Below are 27,467 nucleotides of genomic sequence, written 5' to 3'. Positions count from 1 at the left end.
TGGTTTCCAGTCTGGCTGGTCATGGATCCTTGAGGAACTGGACAATTCCGAAACTGGTGGCCGAATTGAATAGAAGGGGCATCAGTCACCCGGCTTCGGCCAGGAAAGCCGAACTTTATAGGCTGCTGGCGTCTAGCCCGGTCCCATCCAGCGAGCAGCTGGCAGTACCTATTATCCAGTCATCACTGGCTCAGTTTAATGCCACTATGGGGAGTCTGGCTGCCTCGGTAGCAGACATCCAGCACAGGGTCATGGAGCTGGAGTCCAGGGCCTCCACCTCTTCACAGTCAGTGGCACCCGTGACGGCAGTATCAGGGCCGTTGGCGGGTTCCCCAGGTATGTCTTCTACGCCGCCGGCCATTGTCCCAGCTCATTTTGTGGCAGAGAACATTAGGAGGGATATACTTGCAGGCAAAGAAGTCAACCTGGCATCTATCCTTATAGCATCCCACGATGCGAGCGAGCACAGAACCATTGATTGCGGGGAGGTGTCAGTGGTGATGAGGTCAAAGGATGCCCGGTTGAATCGCAAGCTGTCCATACCGGAGTTTGCTCTCGCATTCAGCTTATTCAGAGACGTCATCTGCTCGGCTCAGCCTAATAGGAGGGAGGAGCTGGACGCCTATTTGTACCAGGTCACTGATTTGGGTCACAAGTATGGGGGCTCGGCGTTCTATGACTATCACCGGTCCTTCACGGCTAAGGCCGCAGCCTCCCTAGCACAGTTCCAATTTATGACCAATTGGGCTGTGCTGGATATGGAGCTGTTCTGCAGGCATTTTGCTGGTCTCCAAGCCCCCACTTGTGGCGCATGCCAGTCCATTTTCCATGCCATGGAATGGTGCCCCAACGAGGCGTCCGCCCATCTGGACAGAGCCCTTCCGGGAACGTCTGGTGTCTCCAGGGGCCCGGCCCTCATGGACAAGTTTGGCAGGCCTATTGTGTATCTGGGCAAGAGCCAGATATGCAATAATTTCAACTTCGGTCACTGCATGTTCAGTGGGTGCAGGGCCCTGCACGTGTGCATGGTCTGCTTTCGGGCATATCCCAGGTCCACCTGTCCCAAAAAATCTGCCAAGCAGGCATGACTGACCAACGTCAACGTGGATCTCCTGGAGGCTCTCATGGAAGGTCATGACGATCGGCAGTTCGTGCAACACTTGATCTCTGGCCTGTCTCTAGGGTTCCACACGGGATTGGTGGCCCTGCCACATTCGAATTGGGAGTGTGAGAACCTCCTCTCTGCCAAACAAGATCCTGAGGCCATGCAAGTGGCAATATCCTTGGAGTTGGATAAAGGTTTCCTCATCGGCCCTTTTGACTCGATCCACTTTGAAGTTTGGAGGGTCAACCCGATTGGAGTGGTGGCTAAGAAAGGCTCAAATAAAAAAAGGCTGATCTACGATCTCTCGGTTCCTCATTCCTCGCACATCCCTAGTATCAACTCTTTCATACCGTCAGAGTTCAGCATGACATACTCCTCTATCGATGAGGCCATTCAGTTCATTCTCAAAGCAGGCAGGGGGGCCTGGTTGTCTAAAACTGATATTGCCGATGCCTTTTAAATTGCTCCCGATCCTCCCACAACTGTGGCAATATTATGGCATCAAATGGGCAGGCAGATACTACTTTGCCAATCGTCTAACATTTGGCTCAAAAAGCAGCCCTTGGCTGTTTGACCGGCTGGCCCAGGCCCTGCACTGGATTCTGGTCGAACATGGGCAGGCTCCTATGTGTATACACTACCTGGATGATTTCCTGCTGGTGGAGCACCCCTCCCGTCAGCCCTCCGGTTTATCCTCCCTGCTGGAGTTGTTTTCGGCGCTTCAGGTTCCTGTCGCTGCGGGGAAGACGGACGGTCCTTTCTCAACGATCACCTTCCTGGTGGTCATTCTGGATTCTGTTAAGTTGGAAGCAAGGCTCCCAAAGGAGAGCAGATCCGGTTAGCCATCCAGGAGGCTGCCAAATCCTGCTTCCTGACCAAGACAAGCCTCCAATCCTTGCTGGGCCGGCTGAACTTCGCCATGAGGGTCATGCCCCAGGGGCGCACCTTTGAGTCTCGGCTCTTGCTGCTCCTGCCATCGGCCCCGGAACAGGACAGTGTCGTCCGTTTGGATTAACAGGCCATGGCAGACCTGTCCATGTGGAGCACGTTCATGTCCTCATGGAATGGCGTCAGGTTGTTTATTTCCCCCCCCCCTGGGACCCGTCCTCTCCCATGGTCTATTCTGACGCGGCCGCATCCAAGGGCTTTGCAGCCATATTTGGCAACCACTGGCTGGCCGGTGCCTGGCCGTCCCAGATTATGCTGGACGGGCAGGCCCTTCGGTCTTCTCCCTTGTTGGAGATTTATCCACTGGTGGCAGCAGCCCATGTATGGGGTCATGTTTGGTCAAACTCAAGGGTATTATTCATAACCGATAGTCGGGACTTGGTCGACATCATCCGCAATGGCAGAGCCAAATCCCCTAAGATCATGTCTCTTATGTGTAGGCTGGTTTGGTTGTCCATGGTACACCATTTTTGCTTTGAGTGCTCCCACATTCAGGGTTCCAAGAATACGGCTGCTGATGCGCTGTCCAGGTTTAACGTCGATGTCTTCTTTCAGAACATGCCACTCGCAGACGCAACGGGGGCAGACGTTCCAGCATACAGCGACCTGGTGTGGGACTAACATCATTGATCAGCAAAGCAAAGGACCTGTTGCACCAGAGCTTGTCTGAAAATACAGTCAGGAACTATCGTACGGGCTGGAATCTGTTTAGGAAATTTGCCGAGAGTCATCTACAGGGCGACGTGGATGACGTGTCATTCATTATGGCCTTCATCGCGCATTGCCATGCCAACCTCGGACTCGCTCACAATACCATCCGCCTGTATTTAGTGGGGGTGCAACATCAGTTCACGTTGGACAATCCGGCCCGGATTTCGTTCTTTACATCACAGGCCATCAAGGCCACGCTCCGGGGCATTGAGAAAGCCGGTGCAAGCAGGCCGGTGGTCCGGCAACCCATGTCCGGCTCCTTATTTAGGCAATTGTCCCTGGCTCTGGATGGTGATCCTTTTGGGCCCTTTATTAGCACAATCATTAAAGCCTACCTTTACCTAGGGTTTTACGGGTTCCTTCGTCCAGGGGAATTCACCACCTCCGTCTGCAACGGCCGTCCTCTCCAGAAGCAGCACTTGTCCTGGCATCACGACCTGTTTGTGCTGAGCATTCCATCTACCAAGACTGCTCAGACAGGGCCTCCAACTCTGGTGTCTTTCTACCCCTCACACGACGCCTGGTGCCCGGTCAAGGTGCTGCGTCAGTTATCTGTGGCCCCAATCCAAAATCCGTGATGCTTTCTGTTCTCTTGCCCTGTAACGGTACAATAAAGTATCTGTTGTATGATTGTGTCTCCTTTTTGGCCCCTTTTAGGCCTATCCTATGTTACAGGCTTCCGGCATTCACCAGCCAGAGGTCGGCGCTAGCTCCTTTTGTCCAGGGACCGTCGCCCTGACCACAAGTAGATAAGGCTGCAGTGCAGCCTGTATTTGTGGGAGGGGCATAGGCCCCGCCGCCTTGCTATATATTCCTCTGAGTGCAAGGGACGGGACGTGCAGCCAGGTACCCCTCCCTCCCTTCCTCTTCATTAGCTCTTCCTTAAGGACAGGCCCCCTTTTAGGCCTATCCTCGTTACAGGCTTCCGGCATTCACCAGCCAGAGCTCGGCGCTAGCTCCTTCGTCCAGGGACCGTCGCCCTGACCACAAAATATATAATTACAGACCAAAAGTGTAACAGTCCTACAGGCTCACCTGAGTCAGAGGACAGCTGGCTGGAGGTAGGAGTGGAGCCCAGTGGCAAGGACCGCAGGCAGGTAGTAAGCGTGGTCAGACAATCCGGATGGCAACGGTGGTAGCAGTTCAGCAGGTAGGGGCAAAGCAGAAGAGTAGTCGGTAGGCAGGCGGTAGGTCAGGGCAGGCGGCAGTAAGCGTGGTCAGACAATCCGGATGGCAACGGTGGTAGCAGTTCAGCAGGTAGGGGCAAAGCAGAAGAGTAGTCGGTAGGCAATTCCTGGTCAGCAGTGGTAGTAGCGGTAGTAGCAAGTAGCAAGAGCAGCAGATGAGGAGAAGCTTGATCAAAGCTCAGGAGCTCAATAATCAGCAAGCTAGAGTGCAAGGGGCTGGACTTATATAGGGAAGTACCAGGTGTGGGGAATCAAGGGTGATGAGCAAGGCTTGGCAAGACTGAGGTTAACTAATAGGTTTCAGGGAGGAATGTCCAGAGAGGATGGTAGCCTAGTAAGCAGGGCTACTGCCTGGGATGTGGCTGGTCACGGGTTCGAATCCCGACAAAAAGCTTGGACACCCCTTCTCAATCAAAGAGTTTTCTTTATTTTTATGACTATGAAAATTGTAGATTCACACTGAAGGGATCAAAACTATGAATTAAGACTTGTGGAATTATATACATAACAAAAAAGTGTGAAACAACTGAAAATATGTCATATTCTAGGTTCTTCAAAGTAGCCACCTTTTGCTTTGATTTACTGCTTTGCACACTCTTGGCATTCTCTTGATGAGCTTCAAGAGGTAGTCACCTGAAATGGTTTTCACTTCACAGGTCTGCCCTGTCAGGTTTAATAAGTGGGATTTCTTGCCTTATAAATGGAGTTGGGACCATCAGTTGCGTTGTGGAAAAGTCAGGTGGATACACAGCTGATAGTCCTACTGAATAGACTGTTAAAATTTGTATTATGGCTAGAAAAAAGCAGCTAAGTAAAGAAAAACGAGTGGCCATTATTACTTTAAGAAATTAAGGTCAGTCAGTCCGAAAAATTGGGAAAACTTGGAAAGTGTCCATAAGTGCACTCGCAAAAACCATCAAGCGCTACAAAGAAACTGGTTAACATGCGGACCGCCCCAGGAAAGGAAGACCAAGAGTCACCTCTGCTGCGGAGGATAAGTTCATCCGAGTCACCAGCCTCAGAAATCGCAGGTTAACAGCAGCTCAGATTAGAGACCAGGTCAATGCCACACAGAGTTCTAGCAGCAGACACATCTCTAGAACAACTGTTAAGAGGAGACTGTGTGAATCAGGCCTTCATGGTAGAATATCTGCTAGGAAACCACTGCTAAGGACAGGCAACAAGCAGAAGAGACTTGTTTGGGCTAAAGAACACAAGGAATGGACATTAGATCAGTGGAAATCTGTGCTTTGGTCTGAGTCCAAATTTGAGATCTTTGGTTCCAACCACCGTGTCTTTGTGCGACGCAGAAAAGGTGAACGGATGGACTCTACATGCCTGGTTCCTACCGTGAAGCATGGAGGAGGAGGTGTGATGGTGTGGGTGTGCTTTGCTGGTGACACTGTTGGGGATTTATTCAAAATTGAAGGCATACTGAACCAGCATGGCTACCACAGCATCTTGCAGCGGCATGCTATTCCATCTGGTTTGCGTTTAGTTGGACCATTATTTATTTTTCAACAGGACAATGACCCCAAACACACCTCCAGGCTGTGTAAGGGCTATTTGACCATGAAGGAGAGTGATGGGGTGCTGCGCCAGATGACCTGGCCTCCACAGTCACCGGACCTGAACCCAATCGAGATGGTTTGGGGTGAGCTGGACCGCAGAGTGAAGGCAAAAGGGCCAACAAGTGCTAAGCATCTCTGGGAACTCCTTCAAGACTGTTGGAAGACCATTTCAGGTGACTACCTCTTGAAGCTCATCAAGAGAATGCCAAGAGTGTGCAAAGCAGTAATCAAAGCAAAAGGTGGCTACTTTGAAGAACCTAGAATATGACATATTTTCAGTTGTTTCACACTTTTTTGTTATGTATATAATTTCACATGTGTTAATTCATAGTTTTGATGCCTTCAGTGTGAATCTACAATTTTCATAGTCATGAAAATAAAGAAAACTCTTTGAATGAGAAGGTGTATCCAAACTTTTGGTCTGTACTGTGTGTGTGTGTGTGTGTGTGTGTGTGTGTGTGTGTATATATATATATATATATCAACTAATACACAACAAAAATGGCTTTAGAACAGATAACTACACCACTGGCCGGCAAATATATTTTTTCTTCTTCCACTAATACACGCCGCAAAAGGCTTTAGAACAGTTAACTGCACTGCTGATCGGCAAATATATTTTTTTCTTTTTCCACTAATACATGCCAAAAAAGGCTTTAGAAAAGATAACTGCACCGCTGAACGGCAAATATATTTTTCTTTTGCCACTAATACACGCCACAAAAGGCTTTAGAACACTTAACTGCACCACTGACCGGCAAATAAATAAATTATATATTTATTTATTTGCCGGTCAGTGGTGCATTTATGTGTTCTAAAGCCTTTTGCGGCGTGTATTAGTGGAAAAAGAAAAATAGAAAAATTATATTTGCCGATTAGCGGTGCAGTTATATTTTCTAAAGCCTTTTGTGGCATGTATTAGTGGAAAAAGAAAAAATATATTTGCCGGTCAGTGGTGCAGTTATCTGCTCTAAAGCCTTTTGTTGAGTGTATTAGTGGAAAAAGAAAAAAATTATAATTGCCGGTCAGCAGTGTAGTTTTATGTTTTAAAGCCTTTTGTGGCATGTATTAATGGAAAAAGAAAAATATATATTTGCTGTTCAGCAGTACAGGTATCTGTTCTAAAGCCTTTTTTGGCGTGTATTAGTGGAAAAAGATAAAATATATTTGCCAGTCAGTGGTGCAGTTATCTGTTCTAAAGCCTTTTGTGGAGTGTATTAGTGGAAAAAGAAAACATATATTTGCTGGTCAGCGGTAGTTATATGTTCTAAAGCCTTTTGTGGCATGTATTAATGGAAAAAGGAAAAAATATATTTGCCGGTCAGTGGTGAAGTTATCTAAATCTAAAGCCCTTTTTTTGTGTGTATTAGTGTGATTGTGGGATATGGTGTGTTGGTTATCATTTTGTCACTGTTCATAATTTTACTGATTTTAGGAGTGTTGTCTTGATGCTCTACCATTCTGTGTATTCCCAGAATTGTCCAGTCTTAATTACATTACAGGAAGGTCTGATAACTGAATCAGCTCAGTGACCATCAGCAGCCTGGCTGTCCTCATGTCTCTTGATGACATTCCCTGACTGTCCATTTATGACCCTCTGCTCTCCAAATGCTGGAGATCACCCCCTGTGGTTCCTTGGTCACTGAGGCACCATTTCCAGGTCTGGGAGGCCTGAAAAACATCCACTCTGTCTGCCTAACCCAGGGACAACACCTGAGAAGGACAAGAGGGCAGCAAGGTAGATCCTTTGTGGGATGCTGATGCTAAGGACAGCACACCAAAGAGACTTGGAGGAACCTTGATTACCCTGGAATATACTGTACTGCCTCTACAGAGAAGAAGCATCTGGAGCCGCACTGCCATATCGATCTCCAAGCTGGAGGAGTGTGAACCTAATCTCCTGGGATATTTATCCTGCTATTGGACTGTAGCCATGTCCTGGACTATTTTACCCTTTGTGTGGTGGAGTGTTTCTATGGACCTTTCGATTTGCATACAATAAAGGTCCTTGGGCTATTCACTCATTGGTCACTCTGTTGATTTGGGTAAACTGGAATAGGGCCCCGTGACAATTAGTGTGTAAAAAAAGGGCTTATTAGCCGTTGTGTGGTTAAGTGAGAAAATTACAGACATTTTTGTGGTGTTTTAATCTCCTATTTATTTATTTGATCTAACAGTATGTCAGACAGATAAGTGCCAGGCCCTGCACAGGGGAGTGGCAGAGGCCTTAATGTTTCTGGCGCAGGCAGAGGTCGCAGCAGAGTAAGGGGCCGTAGCAGCAGGGATCACTTCGAGAGGATTGAGCTCCCAGTGTCAGCTAGCGGTCGTGTCTTTACCAGCAACCCAGCGGTTCTTGAATGGTTGACTCGGTCATCTCTGTTTTTGGATCCACTACTGTTTTTTTGGAATTAGCAATACTGATGGATTACTGACCAAATGCTGATCGAGTGAAGGTGGATGTTCGACAGGAACCATTTTTTGGGGGTTTTTGTTCTGACAAGTCAGAGGAAGGGCAAAATAATCAGTGACATCAACACAAACTTATTGCTGACACCCTCTCTACTCTGTCGGAAGCTCTACTTGCATAAGTGCTAAATAGAATAGGTTCTGTAGACATCTATGTGGAATCAGCTGACAACGATGTAAAAGGAGTGCCCGTCTTCTTGACGCTAACATCTACCTGTAAGCCTGAGTTCATACTTGAGTTATTTGGTCAGTTTTGGCCCCGTGACTGCCCAAACAAGTGAAGTGTGCAGTGATTCTAAGAGCGATGCCTGTCATCTCCATGTCATACTGACTCACAGTATAATTTCACTACCACAGCAGACTCCCTATGCGTGTAACTGCAAGGCGCAGTGTTCTACACGACTATAAAGGCTCTCTGCAGCTAGTAAATCGCCCTGTTTTTAATGCAATTTGCTGCAAATAAATTCGGATCTAAGCACATTTTTTCCAAAAATTTGGCGAACTGACCGAATCTAATTTTTTACAATTCACTCATCTCTAGTCATCACCTCTAGAAGCTCTTAAATTTCAATTTCAACAGCAGAAATATCCAGAAGCAGAACGAAAGGTGGATCAAGTTGAAATTCAAGTGTTAAGAAAGATGCAGGAATTCTTTATCAGGGGAAGTATGCCAGAGAGAATCTGTATAAGAAATGCAGACCAGAGCAAATCAAGTTATGGAGGCAGAAAACAACTCTACATGCAATGACGACTAGTGTTCAGAAGAAATCTGAAGCCCTAGTATAATTAATGATGTTCTATAACTAGTATGACTAGTGATCATCTGCATCAAATTGTAGTATTTTGCTGAGATGCCAGAATTGTCCTAGATTTATGCCACAACAGATTCAGACAATGTGGTGTACAGAAAAAAAGCCGCCATTTGCCGAAGGTCCTACTAGATTGGATTTAAATCAGACATTGAAATCTGGTATTGAGAATGTTCTACTTAGGTCTTTGGAAGAGGTAGAGAAAGGTTGGTGAGAAACATGACCAAAACCACCCTCTGTGCTGTTCTTTTCAAATTGAATTCCTGCACTGTATTATTATATCTTCTTTCACTATGTTGTTACCAACGTATTGTTCTCTGCTGCCATCTGCTGGCCGGAATTCGTATGCTGCACGCCTTGTTCCTTGTCTATAAAGTTTTTCTTTCTGGGCGTGGTTTTAGCAGCCTTGGTCCTTGTCACTTCCTGTAGCCATTTTCATTGCTGCACTCCTTGTGACTGGAGACTCACACCTTGGCTTGTGAAGGCATCAGTTTTTGACCAGCAGTTGCCTCAGCAGTTGCCTCAGGAAAGACATCCACATGACAGCATCTACTGCATTCCTGTACTGCATCGCTGTATGTCACTGCTCTGGATCAAATAAACCCACGTTTGATTGCATCCTCATGTCTGCGTCTGGGTCCATCTAACCTGAGCATCTGCCGGTCCGGTCTGCTCCGCTGCTTGGATACGAAGGTAGGACAGTCACAAGGTCATTATCAGTTACGCCTTCATGTGGGGACAGAACAGTCAAAAACTGCCTTAAAGCCTTATACCCCAGTCAATACCCGTCTCAACGTCCAATGCCCGGCTACAGGTTCCCTCAGAGCCCAGTGCCACACTCAGGATCCTCCCTTGCAACAGGCCCACTCGCAGCAAATCTGCCCGGCAACAGCGCACGTCCCACAAGCCCAAGGGGAAGCACGGCGTGTCTGCAGTAGATATACTCTCGCCTGGAAGTCCTCCACTACTTGCCAAGCCATTTTCTACATCCTATGTTAACCCTTGCTCGCATGATATAGGAACTGTTCACGCACGCGGGGCCTCCCTCAAACCAAAACCCCGCAATTTTCTCAAAACACCTTAGGAACCTTATCGGGGTGCTTCATCTGAGCCGCACTGCAATTTTCAGCCCCCAATTCGAAAGTTCATTTTCTTAAAGAGACAGCGCACCTTAAATCAAAATGGCCGAAAACGACCTCGTACAGTTCCCCATTGATGAAACAAAGCAAATACAACCTGATACTGATCATTATGAAGAGCTGGAGGTAGAACCCACACTTCCAGCAGACCAAGTCACGCGACCAAGGCGCTCTCTCAAGCCAACTATAAAGATCATGGAAAACTATCTCACCAGGAAAGATGAGCTATGTGACAACCTGGAAGAGCTATGGGAACGAGTTTCCTCCCTCATATCAGGACTTAAGTCCTCCTCAGGCGATGCCACCAGCTTACAAGTTGCCGTCGGGCGGCTGAACTCAGCCCATGAAAGATATAAGAGACTGTCCACAAGGTATTTAACCTTTCTAAAAGACTCTAATATTGAAGAAGCCCCGTCAGAATTGTGCAAGGCAGAATCAATAGACAGACAAAGAGACGCCATGTTGCTGGACGCTAAAGATAAAGTGGAACTCCGCATCTCTCATTTGCAAGAAACTAGATCACACAGATCGCATTCATCCAAACATTCCTCGCGGTCCTACAGATCATCATGCTCTAGAACCTCCGCCCTGAGCGACAGATTACTAGAGGCCCGCATAAATGCAGAGCTATCCAAAGTGAGGCGTTCCTTCACCGAAAAAGAAGTCCTTGCGAGGGCAGAAGCACAGACGGCGGCCAAGAGGGCCGAAGCGGAGGCAGAAGCCAAGAGGGCAGAAGCAGAGGCTCGAATAAAGATCCTTGAATCAGAGAGGGAAGAGGAAATTGCATTAGCAAAAGTAAGACTACTTGAGCAAGCATTAAGCCAAGGCCTTGATTCAGTCTGTTTACCACCAGAGGAGATAGACGATCCAGTTGATCGCACCAGCGACTATGTACTGAAACAGTTATCTGCACCACCCCCAGTGTGCAGTACTGTCCAAGCCAATAACACTGAAACCTCCAAGCCAGCTCTACCCACAGTGCCAGTGACACCCACAGCACCCGAGCAATCCAATAACAGTCGCCCAGACGCGCCCTCTCAAGGACAGCTATTACAGCAAGATGGCTGCCAGGTGTTTCCTGGCTTACCTCCACAGCTCAAGCAGCAGTCATCAGAATCTACAGAGGCTAGACCACAGCTCAACCCTGCAGCAACATCATTCTACCCGGAAGCATCTCACCCTTTCACGCCATGCAACCCATACGCCCCAGGGGCATCATAAGTTGTCATGGCAACAAGCAGTGAGAGATCAGATATGTCTGAGTTTGCCAGGTTTATGGTGAGCAGAGAGCTAATTAACACCAGTCTCTCAAAATTTGATGACCGTGCAGAGAGCTACAGAGCCTGGAAGGCAACCTTCAAAGCCGCCATCGCCAACCTCAACCTAACCGCAGAGCAGGAGCTCGACCTCTTGATCAACTGGCTAGGCCCAGGCTCCACAAAGATCCTCGTCTGTCCGGGCTGTGCTACCTGGATACTGCCCATGGGGTGAACCCAATTGTCGTGAAGCTACCATACAGCCTGCAAGAGAAGTGGGCGGCATCAGTCTCAAGGTACAAAAGAGTGCATGATGTCACCTTTCCCCCATTTATTCATTTCTGTAGGTTCATCGATGAACAGTCCCAGATGAGGAATGACCCCAGCCTCGACTTCCTGGAGTTTAATACTACAGCTTCAGTGACGCCATCATCAAGGTATGAAAGTATTGTGCATAAACACAGAGATTTTAAGAGCAGCGTGAATGTTAGAAAGACTAACCTACCATCATCTGCAGTACCCACTGGTAAACAGTACACTACCTCATCAGGAGACAAGGCCTTTAATCGTGAATGTCCCATTCATAAAAAACCACACTCACTGAACAAATGCAGAGGATTTAGATCCAAAACCATACAGGAGCGCAAGAAAGTCCTCACCGAGCTTGGGGTATGTTTCAGGTGCTGCGCTTCATTGGAGCACATGGCTAAGGACTGTAAATCCATTATCAAGTGTGAGGAGTGTCATAGTAAAAGACACGCCTCAGCTATGCACCCAACTCCACTCACAAGGGATTCACCGGCTGCTGTCACCACTAGGGATGAGCGAACTCGAACTGTATAGTTCGGGTTCGTACCGAATTTTGGGGTGTCCGTGACACGGACCCGAACCCGGACATTTTCGTAAAAGTCCGGGTTCGGGTTCGGTGTTCGTCGCTTTCTTCGCGCTTTTGTGACGCTTTCTTGGCGCTTTTTGAAAGGCTGCAAAGCAGCCAATCAACAAGCGTCATACTACTTGCCCCAAGAGGCCATCACAGCCATGCCTACTATTGGCATGGCTGTGATTGGCCAGAGCACCATGTGACCCAGCCTCTATTTAAGCTGGAGTCACATAGCGCCGCCCGTCACTCTGCTCTGATTAGCGTAGGGAGAGGTTGCGGCTGCGACAGTAGGGCGAGATTAGGCAGATTAACTCCTCCAAAGGACTTGATTAACTGATCGATCTGCAGCTGTGGATCATTGAGCTGCTGATCCTCAATTGCTCACTGTTTTTAGGCTGCACAGACCGTTTGTCAGTCACATTTTTCTGGGGTGATCGGCGGCCATTTTGTGTCTTGTGGTGCGCCAGCACAAGCTGCGACCAAGTGCATTTAACCCTCAATGGTGTGGTTGTTTTTTGGCTAAAGCCTACATCAGGGTGAAGCTGTCACACCAAGTGCATTTAACCAGCAATAGTCTGTTCATTTTTTGGCCATATACAAAATCAGGGGCAAGCTGCGCCTGTCACCAAGTGCATTTAACCCTCAATGGTGTGGTTGTTTTTTGGCTAAAGCCTACATCAGGGTGAAGCTGTCACACCAAGTGCATTTAACCAGCAATAGTCTGTTCATTTTTTGGCCATATACTAAATCAGGGGCAAGCTGCGCCTGTCACCAAGTGCATTTAACCCTCAATGGTGTGGTTGTTTTTTGGCTAAAGCCTACATCAGGGTGAAGCTGTCACACCAAGTGCATTTAACCAGCAATAGTCTGTTCATTTTTTGGCCATATACTAAATCAGGGGCAAGCTGCGCCTGTCACCAAGTGCATTTAACCCTCAATGGTGTGGTTGTTTTTTGGCTAAAGCCTACATCAGGGTGAAGCTGTCACACCAAGTGCATTTAACCAGCAATAGTCTGTTTATTTTTTGGCCATATCCCAGTCTAATTCTGTCACTAAATCCATACCGGTCACCCAGCGCCTAAATACTAGGCCTCAAATTTATATCCAGCTAAATCTGTCCCTAGTGCTGTAGCTGGGCGAGTTATTTAGTGTCCGTTCAAGCACATTTCTTGTTCTGGGTTGAAATACAATTCCCAATTTAGCAATTTCATAATTTAGTGGTTTCTGCTATATCAGAGCTATTTGAAATCTATCCCTAAAAGGGTATATAATATTCAAGGTGCACATTGGGTCATTCAGAATAACTTCACACACACCCGCTACTGTGTATTTCCAAGTCTAATTCTGTCACTAAACCCATACCTGTCACGCAGCGCCTAAATACTAGGCCTCAAATTTATATCCAGCTAAATCTGTCCCTAGTGCTGTAGCTGGGCGAGTTATTTAGTGTCCGTTCAAGCACATTTCTTGTTCTGGGTTGAAATACAATTCCCAATTTAGCAATTTCATAATTTAGTGGTTTCTGCTATATCAGAGCTATTTGAAATCTATCCCTAAAAGGGTATATAATATTCAAGGTGCACATTGGGTCATTCAGAATAACTTCACACACACCCGCTACTGTGTATTTCCAAGTCTAATTCTGTCACTAAACCCATACCTGTCACGCAGCGCCTAAATACTAGGCCTCAAATTTATATCCAGCTAAATCTGTCCCTAGTGCTGTAGCTGGGCGAGTTATTTAGTGTCCGTTCAAGCACATTTCTTGTTCTGGGTTGAAATACAATTCCCAATTTAGCAATTTCATAATTTAGTGGTTTCTGCTATATCAGAGCTATTTGAAATCTATCCCTAAAAGGGTATATAATATTCAAGGTGCACATTGGGTCATTCAGAATAACTTCACACACACCCGCTACTGTGTATTTCCAAGTCTAATTCTGGCACTAAACCCATACCTGTCACCCAGCGCCTAAATACTAGGCCTCAAATTTATATCCCGCTAAATCTGTCCTTAGTGCTGTAGCTGGGCGAGTTATTTAGTGTCCGTTCAAGCACATTTCTTGTTCTGGGTTGAAATACAATTCCCAATTTAGCAATTTCATAATTTAGTGGTTTCTGCTATATCAGAGCTATTTGAAATCTATCCCTAAAAGGGTATATAATATTCAAGGTGCACATTGGGTCATTCAGAATAACTTCACACACACCCGCTACTGTGTATTTCCAAGTCTAATTCTGGCACTAAACCCATACCTGTCACCCAGCGCCTAAATACTAGGCCTCAAATTTATATCCCGCTAAATCTGTCCTTAGTGCTGTAGCTGGGCGAGTTATTTAGTGTCCGTTCAAGCACATTTCTTGTTCTGGGTTGAAATACAATTCCCAATTTAGCAATTTCATAATTTAGTGGTTTCTGCTATATCAGAGCTATTTGAAATCTATCCCTAAAAGGGTATATAATATTCAAGGTGCACATTGGGTCATTCAGAATAACTTCACACACACCCGCTACTGTGTATTTCCAAGTCTAATTCTGGCACTAAACCCATACCTGTCACCCAGCGCCTAAATACTAGGCCTCAAATTTATATCCCGCTAAATCTGTCCTTAGTGCTGTAGCTGGGCGAGTTATTTAGTGTCCGTTCAAGCACATTTCTTGTTCTGGGTTGAAATACAATTCCCAATTTAGCAATTTCATAATTTAGTGGTTTCTGCTATATCAGAGCTATTTGAAATCTATCCCTAAAAGGGTATATAATATTCAAGGTGCACATAGGGTCATTCAGAATAACTTCACACACACGCTTCTGTGCATTTCCAAGTCTAATTCTGTCACTAAATCCATACCGGTCACCCAGCGCCTAAATACTAGGCCTCAAATTTATATCCCGCTAAATCTCTCGTTACCGCTGTCCTGTTGTAGCTGGGAAAGTTATTTAGTGTCCGTCAAAGCACATTTTTTGTTCTGGGTTGAAGTACAATTCCCAATTTAGCAATTTCATAATTTAGTGGTTTCTGCTATATCAGAGCTATTTGAAATCTATCCCTAAAAGGGTATATAATATTCAAGGTGCACATAGGGTCATTCAGAATAACTTCACACACACCCGCTACTGTGTATTTCCAAGTCTAATTCTGTCACTAAACCCATACCTGTCACCCAGCGCCTAAATACTAGGCCTCAAATTTATATCCCGCTAAATCTCTCGTTACCGCTGTACTGTTGTTGCTGGGCAAGATATTTAGTGTCCGTCAAAGCACATTTTTTGTTCTGGGTTGAAATACAATTCCCAATTTAGCAATTTCATAATTTAGTGGTTTCTGCTATATCAGAGCTATTTGAAATCTATCCCTAAAAGGGTATATAATATTCAAGGTGCACATAGGGTCATTCAGAATAACTTCACACACACGCTTCTGTGCATTTCCAAGTCTAATTCTGTCACTAAATCCATACCGGTCACCCAGCGCCTAAATACTAGGCCTCAAATTTATATCCCGCTGAATTTGAATACAATACATTGGGCCAAATAATATATTTGTTGTTGTGGTGAACCATAACAATGAGAAAAACATCTAGTAAGGGACGCGGACGTGGACATGGTCGTGGTGGTGTTAGTGGACCCTCTGGTGCTGGGAGAGGACGTGGCCGTTCTGCCACATCCACACGTCCTAGTGTACCAACTACCTCAGGTCCCAGTAGCCGCCAGAATTTACAGCGATATATGGTGGGGCCCAATGCCGTTCTAAGGATGGTAAGGCCTGAGCAGGTACAGGCATTAGTCAATTGGGTGGCCGACAGTGGATCCAGCACGTTCACATTATCTCCCACCCAGTCTTCTGCAGAAAGCGCACAGATGGCGCCTAAAAACCAACCCCATCAGTCTGTCACATCACCCCCATGCATACCAGGGAAACTGTCTCAGCCTCAAGTTATGCAGCAGTCTCTTATGCTGTTTGAAGACTCCGCTGGCAGGGTTTCCCAAGGGCATCCACCTAGCCCTTCCCCAGCGGTGAAAGACATAGAATGCACTGACGCACAACCACTTATGTTTCCTGATGATGAGGACATGGGAATACCACCTCAGCATGTCTCTGATGATGACGAAACACAGGTGCCAACTGCTGCGTCTTTCTGCAGTGTGCAGACTGAACAGGAGGTCAGGGATCAAGACTGGGTGGAAGACGATGCAGGGGACGATGAGGTCCTAGACCCCACATGGAATGAAGGTCGTGCCACTGACTTTCACAGTTCGGAGGAAGAGGCAGTGGTGAGACCGAGCCAACAGCGTAGCAAAAGAGGGAGCAGTGGGCAAAAGCAGAACACCCGCCGCCAAGAGACTCCGCCTGCTACTGACCGCCGCCATCTGGGACCGAGCACCCCAAAGGCAGCTTCAAGGAGTTCCCTGGCATGGCACTTCTTCAAACAATGTGCTGACGACAAGACCCGAGTGGTTTGCACGCTGTGCCATCAGAGCCTGAAGCGAGGCATTAACGTTCTGAACCTGAGCACAACCTGCATGACCAGGCACCTGCATGCAAAGCATGAACTGCAGTGGAGTAAACACCTTAAAACCAAGGAAGTCACTCAGGCTCCCCCTGCTACCTCTTCTGCTGCTGCCGCCTCGGCCTATTCTGCTGCTGCCGCCTCAGCCTCTTCCTCCGCCTCTGGAGGAACGTTGGCACCTGCCGCCCAGCAAACAGGGGATGTACCACCAACACCACCACCACCACCTCCGTCACCAAGCGTCTCAACCATGTCACACGCCAGCGTTCAGCTCTCCATCTCACAAACATTTGATAGAAAGCGTAAATTCCCACCTAGCCACCCTCGATCCCTGGCCCTGAATGCCAGCATTTCTAAACTACTGGCCTATGAAATGCTGTCATTTAGGCTGGTGGACACAGACAGCTTCAAACAGCTCATGTCGCTTGCTGTCCCACAGTATGTTGTTCCCAGCCGGCACTACTTCTCCAAGAGAGCCGTGCCTTCCCTGCACAACCAAGTATCCGATAAAATCAAGTGTGCACTGCGCAACGCCATCTGTAGCAAGGTCCACCTAACCACAGATACGTGGACCAGTAAGCACGGCCAGGGACGCTATATCTCCCTAACTGCACACTGGGTAAATGTAGTGGCAGCTGGGCCCCAGGCGGAGAGCTGTTTGGCGCACGTCCTTCCGCCGCCAAGGATCGCAGGGCAACATTCTTTGCCTCCTGTTGCCACCTCCTCCTTCTCGGCTTCCTCCTCCTCTTCTTCCACCTGCTCATCCAGTCAGCCACACACCTTCACCACCAACTTCAGCACAGCCCGGGGTAAACGTCAGCAGGCCATTCTGAAACTCATATGTTTGGGGGACAGGCCCCACACCGCACAGGAGTTGTGGCGGGGTATAGAACAACAGACTGACGAGTGGTTGCTGCCGGTGAGCCTCAAGCCCGGCCTGGTGGTGTGTGATAATGGGCGAAATCTCGTTGCAGCTCTGGGACTAGCCAATTTGACGCACATCCCTTGCTTGGCGCATGTGCTGAATTTGGTGGTGCAGAAGTTCATTCACAACTACCCCGACATGTCAGAGCTGCTGCATAAAGTGCGGGCCGTCTGTTCGCGCTTCCGGCGTTCACATCCTGCTGCTGCTCGCCTGTCTGCGCTACAGCGTAACTTCGGCCTTCCCGCTCACCGCCTCATATGCGACGTGCCCACCAGGTGGAACTCCACCTTGCACATGCTGGACAGACTGTGCGAGCAGCAGCAGGCCATAGTGGAGTTTCAGCTGCAGCACGCACGGGTCAGTCGCACTACAGAACAGCACCACTTCACCACCAATGACTGGGCCTCCATGCGAGACCTGTGTGCCCTGTTGCGCTGTTTTGAGTACTCCACCAACATGGCCAGTGGCGATGACACCGTTATCAGCGTTACAATACCACTTCTATGTCTCCTTGAGAAAACACTTAGGGCGATGATGGAAGAGGAGGTGGCCCAGGAGGAGGAGGAGGAGGAAGAGGGGTCATTTTTAGCACTTTCAGGCCAGTCTCTTCGAAGTGACTCAGAGGGAGGTTTTTTGCAACAGCAGAGGCCAGGTACAAATGTGGCCAGCCAGGGCCCACTACTGGAGGACGAGGAGGACGAGGATGAGGAGGAGGTGGAGGAGGATGAGGATGAAGCATGGTCACAGCGGGGTGGCACCCAACGCAGCTCGGGTCCATCACTGGTGCGTGGCTGGGGGGAAAGGCAGGACGATGACGATACGCCTCCCACAGAGGACAGCTTGTCCTTACCCCTGGGCAGCCTGGCACACATGAGCGACTACATGCTGCAGTGCCTGCGCAACGACAGCAGAGTTGCCCACATTTTAACCTGTGCGGACTACTGGGTTGCCACCCTGCTGGATCCACGCTACAAAGACAATGTGCCCACCTTACTTCCTGCACTGGAGCGTGATAGGAAGATGCGCGAGTACAAGCGCACGTTGGTAGACGCGCTACTGAGAGCATTCCCAAATGTCACAGGGGAACAAGTGGAAGCCCAAGGCCAAGGCAGAGGAGGAGCAAGAGGTCGCCAAGGCAGCTGTGTCACGGCCAGCTCCTCTGAGGGCAGGGTTAGCATGGCAGAGATGTGGAAAAGTTTTGTCAACACGCCACAGCTAACTGCACCACCACCTGATACGCAACGTGTTAGCAGGAGGCAACATTTCACTAACATGGTGGAACAGTACGTGTGCACACCCCTCCACGTACTGACTGATGGTTCGGCCCCATTCAACTTCTGGGTCTCTAAATTGTCCACGTGGCCAGAGCTAGCCTTTTATGCCTTGGAGGTGCTGGCCTGCCCGGCAGCCAGCGTTTTGTCTGAACGTGTATTCAGCACGGCAGGGGGCGTCATTACAGACAAACGCAGCCGCCTGTCTACAGCCAATGTGGACAAGCTGACGTTCATAAAAATGAACCAGGCATGGATCCCACAGGACCTGTCCGTCCCTTGTCCAGATTAGACATTAACTACCTCCCCATAACCATATATTATTGGACTCCAGGGCACTTCCTCATTCAATCCTATTTTTATTTTCATTTTACCATTATATTGCGATGCTACCCAAAGTTGAATGAACCTCTCCTCTGCCTGTGTGCTAGGCCTAAATATATGCCAATGGACTGTTGCAGTGGTGGCTGACATGAAGCCTGATTCTCTGCTATGACATGCAGACTAATTCTCTGCTGACATGAAGCCAGATTGTCTGTTACGGGACCTCTCTCCTCTGCCTGGGTGCTGGGCCTAAATTTATGACAATGGACTGTTGCAGTGGTGGCTGACGTGAAGCCTCATTCTCTGCTATGACATGCAGACTGATTCTCTGCTGACATGAAGCCAGATTGTCTGTTACGGGACCTCTCTCCTCTGCCTGTGTGCTAGGCCTAAATATATGCCAATGGACTGTTGCAGTGGTGGCTGACGTGAAGCCTGATTCTCTGCTATGACATGCAGACTGATTCTCTGCTGTCATGAAGCCAGATTGTCTGTTACGGGACCTCTCTGCTCTGCCTGTGTGCTAGGCCTAAATATATGCCAATGGACTGTTGCAGTGGTGGGTGACGTGAAGCCTCATTCTCTGCTATGACATGCAGACTGATTCTCTGCTGACATGAAGCCAGATCCTCTTTTACGGGACCTCTCTCCTCTGCCTGGGTGCTGGGCCTAAATTTATGACAATGGACTGTTGCAGTGGTGGCTGACGTGAAGCCTCATTCTCTGCTATGACATGCAGACTGATTCTCTGCTGACATGAAGCCAGATCCTCTGTTACGGGACCTCTCTCCTCTGCCTGGGTGCTGGGCCTAAATTTATGACAATGGACTGTTGCAGTGGTGGCTGACGTGAAGCCTGATTCTCTGCTATGACATGCAGACTGATTCTCTGCTGTCATGAAGCCAGATTGTCTGTTACGGGACCTCTCTGCTCTGCCTGTGTGCTAGGCCTAAATATATGCCAATGGACTGTTGCAGTGGTGGGTGACGTGAAGCCTGATTCTCTGCTATGATATGAAGACTGATTCTCTGCTGACATGAAGCCAGATTGTCTGTTACGGGACCTTTCTCCTCTGCCTGGGTTCTGGGCCTAAATTTATGAAAATTGACTCTTACAGTGGTGGGTGACGTGAAGCCTGATTCTCTGCTATGATATGAAGACTGATTCTCTGCTGACATGAAGCCAGATTCTCTGTTACGGGACCTCTCTCCTCTGCCTGGGTGCTGGGCCTAAATTTATGACAATGGACTGTTGCAGTGGTGGCTGACGTGAAGCCTGATTCTCTGCTATGACATGCAGACTGATTCTCTGCTGACATGAAGCCAGATTCTCTGTTACGGGACCTCTCTCCTCTGCCTGTGTGTGTGCTGGGCCTAAATATACAGTATGCCAATGGACTGTTGCAGTGGTGGCTGACGTGAAGCCTCATTCTCTGCTATGACATGCAGACTAATTCTCTGCTGACATGAAGACAGATTCTCTGTTACGGGACCTCCCTCCTCTGCCTGGGTGCTGGGCCTAAATATATGCCAATGGACTGTTGCAGTGGTGGGTGACGTGAAGCCTCATTCTCTGCTATGACATGCAGACTAATTCTCTGCTGACATGAAGCCAGATTGTCTGTTACGGGACCTCTCTCCTCTGCCTGTGTGTGTGCTGGGCCTAAATATATGCCAATGGACTGTTGCAGTGGTGGCTGACGTGAAGCCTCATTCTCTGCTATGACATGCAGACTAATTCTCTGCTGACATGAAGACAGATTCTCTGTTACGGGACCTCCCTCCTCTGCCTGGGTGCTGGGCCTAAATATATGCCAATGGACTGTTGCAGTGGTGGGTGACGTGAAGCCTCATTCTCTGCTATGACATGCAGACTAATTCTCTGCTGACATGAAGCCAGATTGTCTGTTACGGGACCTCTCTCCTCTGCCTGTGTGTGTGCTGGGCCTAAATATATGCCAATGGACTGTTGCAGTGGTGGCTGACGTGAAGCCTCATTCTCTGCTATGACATGCAGACTAATTCTCTGCTGACATGAAGACAGATTCTCTGTTACGGGACCTCTCTCCTCTGCCTGTGTGTGTGCTGGGCCTAAATATATGCCAATGGACTGTTGCAGTGGTGGCTGACGTGAAGCCTCATTCTCTGCTATGACATGCAGACTAATTCTCTGCTGACATGAAGACAGATTCTCTGTTACGGGACCTCCCTCCTCTGCCTGGGTGCTGGGCCTGAATATATGCCAATGGACTGTTGCAGTGGTGGGTGACGTGAAGCCTGATTCTCTGCTATGACATGCAGACTAATTCTCTGCTGACATGAAGACAGATTCTCTGTTACGGGACCTCTCTCCTCTGCCTGTGTGTGTGCTGGGCCTAAATATATGCCAATGGACTGTTGCAGTGGTGGCTGACGTGAAGCCTCATTCTCTGCTATGACATGCAGACTAATTCTCTGCTGACATGAAGCCAGATTGTCTGTTACGGGACCTCTCTCCTCTGCCTGTGTGTGTGCTGGGCCTAAATATATGCCAATGGACTGTTGCAGTGGTGGCTGACGTGAAGCCTCATTCTCTGCTATGACATGTAGACTAATTCTCTGCTGACATGAAGACAGATTCTCTGTTACGGGACCTCCCTCCTCTGCCTGGGTGCTGGGCCTAAATATATGCCAATGGACTGTTGCAGTGGTGGCTGACGTGAAGCCTCATTCTCTGCTATGACATGCAGACTGATTCTCTGCTGACATGAAGCCAGATCGTCTGTTACGGGACCTCTCTGCTCTGCCTGTGTGCTAGGCCTAAATATATGCCAATGGACTGTTGCAGTGGTGGGTGACGTGAAGCCTCATTCTCTGCTATGACATGCAGACTGATTCTCTGCTGTCATGAAGCCAGATTGTCTGTTACGGGACCTCTCTGCTCTGCCTGTGTGCTAGGCCTAAATATATGCCAATGGACTGTTGCAGTGGTGGGTGACGTGAAGCCTCATTCTCTGCTATGACATGCAGACTGATTCTCTGCTGTCATGAAGACAGATTCTCTGTTACGGGACCTCCCTCCTCTGCCTGGGTGCTGGGCCTAAATATATGCCAATGGACTGTTGCAGTGGTGGCTGACGTGAAGCCTCATTCTCTGCTATGACATGCAGACTAATTCTCTGCTGACATGAAGACAGATTCTCTGTTACGGGACCTCTATCCTCTGCCTGGGTGCCGGGGCCTAAATATCTGAGAATGGACTGTTCCAGTGGTGGGTGACGGGAAGCCAGATTCTCTGCTATGGAACCTCTCTCCAATTGATTTTGGTTAATTTTTATTTATTTAATTTTTATTTTAATTCATTTCCCTATCCACATTTGTTTGCAGGGGATTTACCTACATGTTGCTGCCTTTTGCAGCCCTCTAGCTCTTTCCTGGGCTGTTTTACAGCCTTTTTAGTGCCGAAAAGTTCGGGTCCCCATTGACTTCAATGGGGTTCGGGTTCGGGACGAAGTTCGGATCGGGTTCGGATCCCGAACCCGAACATTTCCGGGATGTTCGGCCGAACTTCTCGAACCCGAACATCCAGGTGTTCGCTCAACTCTAGTCACCACCAGTCCCTCTCCAAGTCATGGCGGGGAGCCCCAAAACAACGCTAACACAGCCACTGCTGTTTCCTGCTCGTGCTTGGACGTTAGTGGGGAGGGCCAGAGTGAGAAATGTTGTGCCCGCATATGCCATATCAAGGTCTACCCGGAGGGGCTACCAGAAAACGCAGTAAAAATGTATGCCATCATTGACGACCAAAGCAATCGCTCCCTAGCAGGACCTAAATTCTTTGAAGCCTTTGGAATAAAGGGACCGTCAGAACCCTACATCTTAAACACCTGCTCGGGTCGCATAGAGACTAGCGGCAGGAGGGCACAAGGATTCATCGCTTGTTCCGTCAGTTGGAATACAGAAATACCTCTACCGACGCTGATCGAATGCGATCAAATACCCAACCATAGGGATGAGATTCCTACCCCGGAAGCTGCATTTCACCAACCACACCTAAGGCACCTAGCCAACGTTATCCCACCTATGGACAACAACGCCGAGATTCTACTCCTGCTTGGCAGAGACAATCTAAGGGTACACAAGGTGCGTCAACAGTGTAATGGTCCCGACTATGCACCATACGCCCAGAGACTGGACTTGGGATGGGTAATCATAGGAAATGTATGCTTGGATCAACCAAGAGTCCACTCTTTCAAAACGTACGTGCGTGGAGATGGACGCACAACTTGCATTAAGCCTTGCCCTCATCACTACGAGGTGAAAGAGAAGCCTCCAGACCTCCTGACGACATTCCTCCCTTCTTTGCCGACAACTTGGGAAGATTAGTCTTTCACACAAGCAAGGACGATGATAAAGTAGCTTTGTCAGTAGAAGACAGAGAATTTATCAAGATAATGGAAAATGAGTTCCTTAAAGACGAAACCAATCACTGGGTTTCTCCATTACCCTTCCGAGCTACCAGGGTGAGACTCCCGAACAATAGGGAACAAGCTCTGTCTAGATTTAACTCTCTTCAGCGTGCCATGAACAGTAAGCCTGAGATGAGAGAACACATTGTTGCCTTTATCGACAAAATATTCCGCAACAACCATGCAGAACCAGCTCCGCCCTTAGGGAAGAACGACGAGTGCTGGTACTTGCCTTCATTTGGAGTGTATCACCCACGGAAACCTAATCAAATTAGGGTTGTTTTCGACTCAAGCGCCAAACATCAAGGTGTATCTCTTAATGATGTCCTTCTCACAGGTCCTAATCTGACGAATAACCTAGTTGGAGTGCTGATGAGGTTCAGAAAGGAGCTCGTTGCCATCACCGCCGACATTGAACAGATGTTCCACTGTTTCGTAGTCAGAGAGGACCACCGGAATTTCCTCAGGTTTCTGTGGTACAAGAATAATGACACCAACGCAGAGATGGCAGAATATCGAATGAGGGTACACGTATTTGGAAACAGCCCTTCACCTGCCGTGGCAACTTACGGCCTTCGGGGCACTGCAATAGAGGGAGAATCCGAGTACGGTAAAGACGCCAGAGACTTTGTAGAAAAGGAATTCTACGTAGACGATGGACTCAAATCACTACCGACTGAAGAAGCGGCCATCGATCTGCTCAAAAGGACTCAAAGTATGTTGTACCAAGCTAAACTTAGACTACACAAAATTGCTTCGAACAGCCTGGCCGTTATGAGGGCCTTCGAATCAGGTGATCATGCACCAGGATTCAAGGTCATTAACTTGGGACTGGACAGTCCACCTGTGCAGAGGAGCTTGGGCCTCAGATGGGATCTCTCGGCTGACTCCTTCAGTTTTCAGATAAGTTGCGCAGACAAGGCATTTACAAAACGAGGTGTCCTATCAGTGGTAAACAGCCTATTCGATCCGCTGGGATTTGTAGCGCCCATCACTATACAAGGTAAATCTCTACTGAGACAGTTCTCTGAAACAGTCAAGGATTGGGATACCCCACTTCCCTCCGAGAAAGAGCAAAAATGGGAAGCCTGGAAGCGATCCTTGTGTGCCTTGGATGAGATCCACATCCCGAGATGCTATGTTAAAATCTCACTTTCCTCTAGCATAAAGAAAGAACTCCATGTGTTCTCAGACGCCTCCACGGAGGCCATCGCAGCGGTTGCCTATCTGAAGGTGACAGAACCCAACAACCAAAATCACGTTGGATTTGTCTTTGGTAAGGCTAAGTTAGCCCCTAAGCCTGATCATACTATTCCCAGACTGGAACTTTGTGGGACTGTGTTGGCAGTGGAGATTGCGGATTTCATATAACAAGAACTGGGTGTCGACATAGCTGAAGTACAGTATTACACCGACAGGTCGTTTTGGCTTACATCCACAATCGGACCAAGTGATTTTATGTGTACGTTAGTAACCGCATAGAGAGAATCAGGAGATCCTCCAAACCTGAACAATGGCACTATGTACCATCCGAACTTAATCCGGCAGATCATGCCACTAGGCCTATGTCTATAGGTTCCTTTACTAACTCTACTTGGCTTACAGGTCCAGAGTTTCTGCTTGAAGAGGCGGACAAATATGTACAGGAAGCTTTCAGCATCCAGGATCCGGATAATGATCCAGAAATCCGCACTGAAGTTAGCGCATTAGTCACTGGAACTAAGCAAACAGCCAGCTTCGGTTGTCAGCGCTTTGAACGTTTCTCCAGTTGGATGAGACCCATCGAGAACGTCCCTGACGGGTGAACAGAACGGTATCTAGCTTCGCAGATCTTCTCCATTCCAAGTTGGAAAACAGGACTATCTATGTTTTGCATTCTAACATGTTTTTTTTACAGGTTGTTTATATTTTATGGACATTCGTCATAGTGAAATCCCCAAAGTGAATTTCAGACGGGGAGTGTGCTGTTCTTTTCAAATTGAATTCCTGCACTGTATTATTATATCTTCTTTCACTATGTTGTTACCAACGTATTGTTCTCTGCTGCCATCTGCTGGCCGGAATTCGTATGCTGCACGCCTTGTTCCTTGTCTATAAAGTTTTTCTTTCTGGGCGTGGTTTTAGCAGCCTTGGTCCTTGTCACTTCCTGTAGCCATTTTCATTGCTGCACTCCTTGTGACTGGAGACTCACACCTTGGCTTGTGAAGGCATCAGTTTTTGACCAGCAGTTGCCTCAGGAAAGGCATCCACATGACAGCATCTACTGCATTCCTGTACTGCATCACTGTATGTCACTGCTCTGGATCAAATAAACCCACATTTGATTGCATCCTCATGTCTGCGTCTGGGTCCATCTAACCTGAGCATCTGCCGGTCCGGTCTGCTCCACTGCTTGGATACGAAGGTAGGACAGTCACAAGGTCATTATCAGTTACACCTTCATTGGCCTTCATGTGGGGACAGAACACCCTCCATATCCTATTGGGGAGTTGCACACCTTTGGAGATAATAGCCACTGACCATGTCATGTTGGAGCCAAGTTGCTTAGGATACACCTATGTCAGGACAATAATTGACCATTATCCAAATTTGTAGTTGCTGTACCTATAAAAGACTTAACCAAAACAAATGCTTTCTGGAAGAATGTCATGTTACCTCACCAATGCCCTGAGAAAATCTTAACAGACCAGGAATCGGCTTTTGATTCCCAACTCCTCCAAGAACTGTTCTCATTCCACAACTGTAAAAAAAAAAAAAAAAACTCTGAACAACAGCTTACCATGCCAAAGGTAATGAACTCTGAAAAGAAGAATCAAACTCTCATACATAGAGATGTTAAGAGCTGTGCCACTTAAAGAGCTGATTGGCCAACTTTACCACCTTAGCAGGTGTACCTCTAAAACACCTGACATTGTTCCACTGGGTACACAAACTTACTGCCTTATACTTGTCTGCTTTTAGTTTTCCTTGGCCATCACCTTGGATGGTATCAGTCCCTGATGCCATCAACTCTTTAACACAGGCAGATTGGGTGAATTAACACCAAAAACACAGAGCAGATGCTTAAAAGATTGTTCAGATCCACATGGCCTTCCGTTTGGCAGACAAGGGCAGGCATTGTTACAATGGCTGAGTAAGAACCACATCCACAAACCACAGAGAACTTCCAGTGAGCCTCGCTCTTGGAGGGTGCATCGGTTACTAAAGCGCACAGCCAAGGTGCGAGACTAGGAGAAGTCCGAGCCAGGTATGATGACGTTTACACTGCCTGGCCCTGTCAGTACAGGAGGCGCAGCAGCAGGGAGAATGGAGCCTTTAGGAGTAACAGCAACTCCCCTGTTGCTCCTAAAGGCTCACTTACATATATTTAAAGTTTAGTTTTCTCAGAAATAAAGCCAGAGATGGGAAAGGTATCAAGACTGCTAACTTCTGCTGACCTGCGCAAATGTCATAGTTCAACCTTTTTCACTACAATGATTCTGGTGACAGAAGCCGTTTAAGGTTTTTATAACTTACCCAGTGTTCCGCATGGCTTATTTCTGTAAATACAAATGTCATATCTGAAAGAAAACAGAAATTTACTCTAGTTGTACAATGAATGATGTGGGATGTATTAGGTCAATTTTATTTTCCTCCTATACAGCCCATTTTATGGAATGTTTCTGATATACAGAAAGTGGGTGTGCATATATACAGGTCCTTCTCCAAAAATTAGCATATTGTGATAAAGTTCATTATTTTCTGTAATGTACTGAAAAACATTAGACTTTCATATATTTTAGATTCATTACACACCAACTGAAGTAGTTCAAGCCTTTTATTGTTTTAATATTGATGATTTTGGCATACAGCTCATGAAAACCCAAAATTCCTATCTCCAAAAATTAGCATATCATGAAAAGGTTCTCTAAACGAGCT

General features: G+C 47.7%; 1 protein-coding gene across 1 annotated transcript in view; it reads right to left on the bottom strand.

The window, feature by feature from the left end:
- Window positions 1-27,085, bottom strand: part of LOC122946465 (A disintegrin and metalloproteinase with thrombospondin motifs 10-like) — a 375,204-nt gene extending 348,119 nt beyond the window's left edge. The window contains exon 1 of the mRNA XM_044306132.1: window positions 27,066-27,085. The gene's annotated coding sequence lies outside the window, so the exon portion shown is untranslated. The remainder of the gene's footprint in view (window positions 1-27,065) is intronic.
- Window positions 27,086-27,467: the final 382 nt, after the last annotated feature.

Source organism: Bufo gargarizans, chromosome 1, assembly GCF_014858855.1.
Source record: "Bufo gargarizans isolate SCDJY-AF-19 chromosome 1, ASM1485885v1, whole genome shotgun sequence".
Taxonomy (NCBI): domain Eukaryota; kingdom Metazoa; phylum Chordata; class Amphibia; order Anura; family Bufonidae; genus Bufo; species Bufo gargarizans.
This window is presented reverse-complemented; position numbering and strand designations above follow the sequence as displayed.